The sequence below is a fragment of the Oncorhynchus masou genome, unplaced genomic scaffold, assembly GCF_036934945.1.
Source record: "Oncorhynchus masou masou isolate Uvic2021 unplaced genomic scaffold, UVic_Omas_1.1 unplaced_scaffold_799, whole genome shotgun sequence".
Classification (NCBI taxonomy): Eukaryota; Metazoa; Chordata; class Actinopteri; order Salmoniformes; family Salmonidae; genus Oncorhynchus; species Oncorhynchus masou.
The window spans coordinates 301490-310600 of NW_027014464.1; the positions used below are offsets into that span (position 1 = coordinate 301490).

General features: G+C 42.6%; 1 pseudogene; it reads right to left on the reverse strand.

The window, feature by feature from the left end:
* Positions 1–1424: 1424 nt before the first annotated feature.
* LOC135537494 (gastrula zinc finger protein XlCGF17.1-like) lies at positions 1425–8847 on the reverse strand (annotated as a pseudogene).
* Between the last annotated feature and the right edge of the window lie 264 nt (positions 8848–9111).

A 9111-nucleotide genomic window follows, 5' to 3' on the forward strand; every position in this document is an offset into this window, starting at 1 on the left:
ATACGGCCTGGGCTATTCGGCCTGGGTTATATACGGCCTGGGCTATAAGAGGCACAGCGAAGGTACAGCGAAGTGGTAAGCCACACAAGCTCACAGAACAGGACCACCGAGTGCTGAAGCAACACTCACCGCTGACTTCCAAACTGTCTCTGGAAGCAACTTCAACACGAGAACTGTTCGTCGGGAGCTTCATGAAATGGGTTTCCATGGCCGAGTTGCCGCACACAAGTCAAAGATCACCATGCGCAGTGCTAAGCGTCAGCTGGTGTGGTGTAAAGCTCGCCACCATTGGACACCGTGTTCTATGGAGTGATGAATCAGGCCTAACCATCTGGCAGTCCGACGGACAAATCAGGGTTTGGTAGATGCCAGGAGAACACTACCTGCCCGAATGCATAGGGCCAACTGACAAGTGTGGCGGAGGAGGAATAATGTTCTGGGGCGGCTTTTCATGGTTTGGGCCCTTAGTTCCAGTGAAGGGAAATCTTAATGCTGCAGCAGACAATGACATTCTAGACGATTCTGTTCTTCCAACTTGGGCCACAGCTTGGGGAAGGCCCTTTCCTGTTTCAACATGACAATGTCCCCCGTGCACAAAGCGAGGTCCATACTGAAATGGTTTGTCGAGATCGGTGTGGAAGAACATGACTGACCGTCACAGAGCCCTGACCTCAACCCCATCGAACAACGTTGGGATGAATTGGAAAGCAGACTGCGAACCAGGCTTAATCACCTAACATCAGTGCCTGACCTCACTAATGCTCTTGTGGCTGAATGGAAGCAGGTCCCCCAACAGCAATGTTCCAACATCTAGTGGAAAGCCTTCCCAGGAGAGTGGAGGCTGTTATAGCAGCAATGTTCCAACATCTAGTGGAAAGCCTTCCCAGGAGAGTGGAGGCTGTTATAGCAGCAATGTTCCAACATCTAGTGGAAAGCCTTCCCAGGAGAGTGGAGGCTGTTATAGCAGCAATGTTCCAACATCTAGTGGAAAGCCTTCCCAGGAGAGTGGAGGCTGTTATAGCAGCAATGTTTCAACATCTAGTGGAAAGCCTTCCCAGGAGAGTGGAGGCTGTTATAGCAGCAATGTTCCAACATCTAGTGGAGCATTCCCAGGAGAGTGGAGGCCCAACATGTTAATGGAGCATGCAATTGGAAAGCCTTCCAATGAGTCCACATACTTTTGATCATGTAGTGTATGTTCCCAGTGAATGCCTTCCCAGAGTGGAGGCTGTTATAGCAAACATCTAGTGGAAATGTCTGGAGGCTGTTATAGCTCCATCTATTAATGCCCAATGTCTCAACTCATTGGAATGATCTGCCCAAAAGCCTTCCCAGAGTGGAGGCCACATACTTTTTCCCAGATCATGTAGCCCATGATTTTGGAATGTTTTCCACATACACTACATGATCAAAAGTATTTTTCCCCGCGATTGTATTTTGAAAATATTGTGGAAATGTCTGGCTTGGCCTCTCTACTTGTCAGACAGTCTCAACTCATCAATAATCTGCCCAAATTGAGCACTTTCCTGCCTTTCCTTCCGACTGTAGACAATGCAATTTAAATACAATGCAATTTATATACAATTTATTTATATTTTAAAGAAGATCCTCTGAGGACAAGTCATACTTCAGTATCCTATTTGGAAGGATTGTCTTTCTTTCTGCATAGACAGGAGTAAGCTAATTAGGCTATACAATTTTGTCAATTTATTTCAATTAACTTTTAGCTTCCTCTAACCTTATGAACGCGTCGTAACCTTCATTCGCTAATCGACTACATGCTACGGATGACTTTTTAATTGAAAAATAATTCTACACATATATATTAACAGGCTGTATGTAAAGACGAGATTAAATGATGAACAGTCTTGACGGTTGAGAATATGATCAAGTGTTTGTCAAACTGTGAATGAGAGACTGATGAAGTGTGTGCAGCCTGCGTAAGAAACAGAGCAGAGAAGCAGGCCTTTCATCCAACTTTTTTTCAAATCATCATTAGAGTTGCACCATGCAGCCTTAGAATGTATTCAAAATCTAAACATACGTTTAGATCCCAACTAAAGTTGCAAAAATAAATCTAAAGTAAGCATATAGGAGGACCTGTTAACAAAGAATAGTGCACACTTCCTCTGAAATTCTTTGGGGAATATTTTTCTTATTTCAGCTATGCTCAATTGTGTGCTAAATGAACTAGTGTTGCCCACAGCCATATGGCCAAGCCAGATCAGGACCTTACGTACTGTAAGGACAACTCAGAATATGCTATTTTGTTCTTCTGAAATAGGCTACATTTTCTTTATATCATGTTTCTTTTAGACCTGTATAAAATAAATAATGGATTTATTGTGAAGGTGTAGGCTATATTACATGGATTTATTATACTTTTTACAATGTAGATGTTTCAAAAGGTCCACATGAGTGGCTTGTAGGCTATGTGTGGAAGCCAAGACATGCTAAACATGTTTAGGTTAATTACCGGTCAATTACCATGAGAAATAATTATTTATATGACAATCACCGGCTGACACAACGTCATGGCTGCCACAGCTCTAGTAATAAGGCTTCTCTCCTGTGTGTATACTTGTATGGGTTTTTAAGTTGCCCAGTCGAGAGAAACTCGCCCCACAGTCAAGAGCATGGTTTAAGGCTTCTCTCTTGTATGTATACGTTCATGTGTTTTTAAGTGTCCCAATCGAGAGAAACTCACACCACAGTGAGAGCAGGTGTAAGGCTTCTCTCCTGTGTGTGTTCTTTGATGAACTTTTAGCCCAGTTGATGTTTTAAAACATTTTCTACAGTCAGAGCAGTAATAAGGCTTCTCTCCTGTATGTATACGTTCATGTGTTTTTAAGTTGCCCAGTTGCGAGAAACTCGCCCCGCAGTCAGAGCAGGAGTAGGGCTTCTCTCCTGTGTGTGTTCTCTGATGAACTTTTAGCTCAGTTGATGTTGTGAAGAATTTCACACAGTCAGAGCAGTAGTAAGGCTTCTCCCTGTGTGTATACTTTCGTGAGTTTTTAAGTGGCCCAGTCGAGAGAAACTCACCCCACAGTCAGAACAGGAGTAAGGCTTCTCTCCGGTGTGTGTTCTCTGATGAACTTTTAGCTCAGTTGATGTTGTGAAGCATTTGCCACAATAAGAGCAGGAGTAAAGCTTCTCTCCTGTATGTATACGTTCATGTGTTTTTAAGGTATCCAATCGGGAGAAATTCTTCCCACAGTCAGAACAGAAGTAAGGCTTCTCGCCTGTGTGAATACGTTGGTGTTTTTTTAAAGTCCCCAGTTGAGCGAAACTCTCCCCACAGTCAGAGCAGGAGAAAGGCTTCTCTCCTTTATGTATACTTTGGTGTCTTTTTAAATGGCTCAGTCGAGAGAAACTCTTCCCACAGTCAGAGCAGGAGAAAGGCTTTTCTCCAGAGTGCACTCTCTGGTGAACTGTCAGAGAATGTGATGTTGTGAATCTCTTCCCATAGTCAGTGGGGGAATACGGATTATCTCCTGTGTGTATTTGTAGGTGTATTTTTAGTCCTGATAGAAATGGGAAAACTTCCTCACAATGTGGGCAGTGGTGAGACCTCTTAGGTCTGTGATCTTCCTGCTGTTGCTCTCTGGATGTAGAGAATGTCTCAACAAGGTCCCCTGTGTGAACAACAACAGAAGAACCGGTCAGTTGGTGTGATAAACACATGACATCATATCCTCTTCTGCCTGTGCCGGGCGACTACCAGTCAACAGTTTTACAACACCTACTCATTCAAAGGTTTTTTTTTTTTATTTTTTACTATTTTCTACATTGTAGAATAATAGTGAAGACATCAAGACTATGAAATAACACATATGGAACCATGTAGTAACCAAAAAAAAAAAAAAAAGGTTAAACAAATCAAAATATATTTTACATTTAGGATTCTTTAAAAACAGCCACCCGTTGCCTTGATGACAGCTTTACACACTCTTGTAGGTGTTCTACAACTTTTGACCGGTAGTGTATCAGTACAATACAAAGGAGAATACAACTATTCTAAAAGTGGGTCAGAGTTTAAATCTAAAAAAGGGGCAAAAGTCATGACAATTATGAGCCATATAATCCTCCACTCACTATCACAAGGGTTAGTAACTACAGACTCATTTCATATCATCCTCCACTCACTATCACAAGGAATAAAACAAATGTTAGTAATACAAGTCTCACAGACTCATTTCATATCATCCTCTACTCACGTTTCACACAGTAACAGGTACAGAATCATTTGGAACGATCAACACAAACTTAGATAGCAAGGGTTAGTAACTACAGAATTCTGCATGTCACGCCACTCACTAACACTGTGTTTTGTAAAGGCAGATCTAAAGATGCTTATAGTAATTTCTGCTCAAACATCAGATATTTGTCATCATGTTCTACAGTTACACTTCACTCCAGATAGCCCAGTTAGAATTCAAAACAGGCAAACAGCTACTGTTCATCCATCAAGTCTATCAGTAGACATGAAATCACATGTGGAGCTACCTTCTCCATCATTCTATAGCAGACAGAACTCTGATGAGGAGGTCTACTCTCCATCATTCTATCACAGAACAGAACTCTGATGTGGAGCTAGTTGGAATCATTCTATCAGCACAGAACTCTGATGTGGAGCTACTGTTCTCCATCATTCTATCAGCAGACAGAACTCTGAAGGAGCTAAATTCTATCACAGAACTCTGATGAGGAGCTGTATTTTCTGTGTTTTGTAAATCAGCAGACAGAACTCTGATGAGGAGATGCTTATTGTCATTTCTGCTCCATCATTCAGATATGACATCATGTTCTATGAGTTACACTTCTCCATTCATCATTCTCAAACAGCAGACAGAACTCTGATGAGGAGCTACTGTTCTCCATCATTCTATCAGCAGACAGAACTCTGATCTACTGTTCTCCATCATTCTATCAGATGAGGAGCTACTGTTCTCCATCATTCTATCAGAACAGACATCATTCTATCAGCAGACTCTGATGAGGAGCTACTGTTCTCCATCATTCTATCAGCAGACAGAACTCTGATGAGGAGCTACTCTCCATCATTCTATCAGCAGACAGAACTCTGATGAGGAGCTACTGATTCTCCATCATTCTATCAGCAGACAGAACTCTGATGAGGAGCTACTGTTCTCCATCATTCTATCAGCAGACAGAACTCTGATGAGGAGCTACTGTTCTCCATCATTCTATCAGCAGACAGAACTCTGATGAGGAGCTACTGTTCTCCATCATTCTATCAGCAGACAGAACTCTGATGTGGAGCTACTGTTCTCCATCATTCTATCAGCAGACAGAACTCTGATGAGGAGCTACTGTTCTCCATCATTCTATCAGCAGACAGAACTCTGATGAGGAGCTACTGTTCTCCATCATTCTATCAGCAGACAGAACTCTGATGTGGAGCTACTGTTCTCCATCATTCTATCAGCAGACAGCACTCTGATGTGGAGCTACTCTGGTACTTATCTTGGTGTAGCCAGACTACTTTTCTCCAGTAAAATGCCAGATTCACTTCAATCAACACATTAGATCAGGAAATGTAGTTGGCTACATTCTCTCCATGATAAACATTAGAAATATGATGACCATGCACCGTTTTAGCAACAACAAAAATATACCTTTACTTTTTCATTGTAAGCTCATTTACTTGTGTGGCTGCTAGCCAATGAGTGTTGCAGTTCTGTCATCGGATGAAAATGAAGCTATTTTCTGCCTAATGTGTTTTCCGTGAAGGAAATCACACTGTAGGTGCACACCCCTGATCGTTCTGTTGAAGCAAGAAACACTGTACCTTCAATATAAAATGCTGTAGATAGAACCTGCTCTTACCATGAGAAACAGATGTACCAATCTCCTCCTCCTCTTCTTCATCTTTAATGTTGACATTCAGCTCCAGTGTTTGACTGCAGTCTTCCAGCTTCACTGATGCCATCTCTGGATGCTGCAGTGCAAACTGGCCTCCACTGTCACAATCAGGACTGGGTGACTGTAGGTTTGGACTCAGTGTGGAAGGAGAGTGGCAGGCTGGGTTTGTCCTCACTGTTGATGTTACCGGCCTCAGACTTGATCGGAGTCGTCCTGTTGTAATAAAGACAAAACGGACACAAAAAGTTACTGTCTTGACAGTTCTGGAGCTTTTCTTTATTCTCTAAAAGTATATTATATTTGTTCTCGTTCAAATCATCTCATTTCAATAGATCAGGGAGCTAAGCTTCGACAACAAAACATTCACTGATTCACATTAGACAACTGCACACTAGGTGCACATAACCTATAATACATTTCTGAAATTGAATTAAATGCATAAAATGACAACAACAAAACACCATTTAGTACAAGGTTGCAGTATGTTTTAGGCAGCACTATGATTGATATTCAAGGTTGCTATGATTGATATTTCAAGGTTGCACTATGATTGATGGTTTATGTTTTAGGCAGCACTATGATTGATATTCAAGGTTGCACTATGATTGATATTCAAGGTTGCAGTATGTTTTAGGCAGCACTATGATTGATATTCAAGGTTGCAGTATGTTTTAGGCAGCACTATGATTGATATTCAAGGTTGCAGTATGTTTTAGGCAGCACTATGATTGATATTCAAGGTTGCAGTATGTTTTAGGCAGCACTATGATTGATATTCAGGAAAATAGTACAATCAAATGTATTTATAAAGTCCTTCTTACATCAGCTGATGTCTCAAAGTGCTGTACAGAAACCCAGCCTAAAACCCCACAAACAGGAAGCAATGCAGGCGTAGAAGCACAGTGGCTAGGAAAAATTCCCTGGAAAGGCCAGAACCAAGGAAGAAACCTAGAGGAACCAGGCTATGAGGGGTGGCCAGTCCTCCTCTGGCTGTAGCAGGTAGAGAGGAACCTGGCTATGAGGGGTGACCAGTCCTCTTCTGGCTGTACCGTGTGGAGAGGAACCAGGCTATGAGGGGTGACCAGCCAGGTCCAGCCTATGAGGTGGCCAGTCCTCCTCTGGCTGTACCAGGTAGAGAGGAACCAGGCTATGAGGGGTGGCCAGTCCTCTTCTGGCTGTACCAGGTAGAGAGGAACCTGGCTATGTGGGGTGGCCATAGTCTGTTTTCTACGCCAGAACGTAATGGTTTTCTGTAGGAGGAATGTATGTGTTGGAGGCAATTAACCAGGAATGTACTGAGTAAAGGAAAGGCCATCACACGGTTGCAGTCACTGATAAGGACAGAGGTGGTTTAGTGAGGAATGGAGGTAAGGACAGGTCCCATTAAGGGAGAAGGAACAGTTTATTACCCACATCACTTAACTTCCTGCCTAACAATAAAGATGTCATGTTTAGAGAGGAGGAGGAGACTCTACACAAATTGAGTTATGTATTAGAGGGTGACCGATTAATCGGAATGGCCGATTAATTAGGGCTGATTTCAAGTTTTCATATCAATGGTGGAACAATGTCTGTCTGTTCAGCTGTTCGATCCTTTGGGTGAATTCACTAAATTTGAGCTTTACTAATCGTCGGTGAGTTGTACTCGGTTCATGTTAGAACCTAACACCTGTCACACAACACATTGATCTCCCGCCACTGAAGGAGACGTCCCGTACCGAGAATAAATATATTTACAAGCCTTCTGGTTGACCTATTTCCCAGAAACCTTTTCCAACACTGAAGGCAGGTCTGCGCCCGGCCCGCCACAGCAGTCGCTAGCGCAATGGGACAAGGACATCCCTGCTGGTCAAACCCTCCCCTAAACCGGATGACGCTGGGCCAATTGTGCGCCTCCCCACGAGTCTCCCGGTTGCGGCCGGCTGCGACTGAGCCTGGACTCAAACCCAGAATCTCTAGTGGCACAGCTAGCACTGCCTTAGACCACTGCACCACTCGGGAGGCCCTAAGAGTCTCAGTCTTAAATCGACTGTAGGTTTTTTGCTCCAACCCTGTTCCTGGAGAGCTACCCTCCTGTTGGTTTTCACTCCAACCCTGTTCCTGGAGAGCTACCCTCCTGTAGGTTTTTCCAACACTGTTCCTGGAGAGCTACCCTCCTGTAGGTTTTTGTTTTCGCTACAGGATAGTAGCCTTGCAGGAACAGGGTTGGAGAACCCACATTCTCACGTCAAGTTCAGTTTTTCTAAGTGCCAACATTTGAGTGAAAACTAGCTCACGCGTGTTTAGTGGTATATTTTGTATGTATGCAGTTTATCAACGAGGCCCCGGGACTTCGGGGCCATGACTAGAAGGGATCCAGCTTTTGTCAAATTATCGTCAAAAGGTTGATTTTCTTTTGCATTTTCGCTAACCCTAACATTTTAGCTAACCCAAACATAATTATCCTAACCTGCTATGTTAATTATCCTAAACTGCTACTAAAAGTCAAATATGAAGTTAATTTGACAAAAGCTGGATCCCTTCTAGACAACACATTACATTTTCCCAGAGCGAAGAGGCTGCCTGCACTTTAGTCTGTTGACCGAGTATGCGACGCCATTTTACCAGCTTGTGAACAACATTTTACAGAAAACCAATAACGTATAAAAACGAACTCAGAAATCTCAAATGAATTGAATCTTTATGAAAATTACATTGTCGAACCGTATATTAATTAAATCAAAACCAAAGTCTAACGTTAGATATGTTTTTAGCACGTTTTTCACGCATTCGGCTTGACACAAAAATAACACATCATAACACCTTGACAGGTTTGTTACCTAACATATTATGACATGTTCTTTCGATATTATGAAGTGTTAACGTGCTATTACATACCTGTAGTAATACATTTGAAACGGACACAAAGGTGAGCATATTGACAGCACAACAGTGAGTCGTCGTCGTTCTTCTTCTTCTTCAGTGGGGTTTAACGGCGGTTGGCATACAATATGTTGCATTACCACCCCCAACTGGACGATCGTATAAATCCATTATACTTTGTGTGGCAAAACGGGACAATGGGAAAGGGGAAAAAACACCTTCCAACGAACCGTACACTTATTAAAAACCCACTACTGTGACCCTATCTACTCCCGCATCAAATCAAATCAAATTTATTTATATAGCCCTTCGTACATCAGCTGATATCTCAAAGTGCTGTACAGAAACCCAGCCTGAAACCCC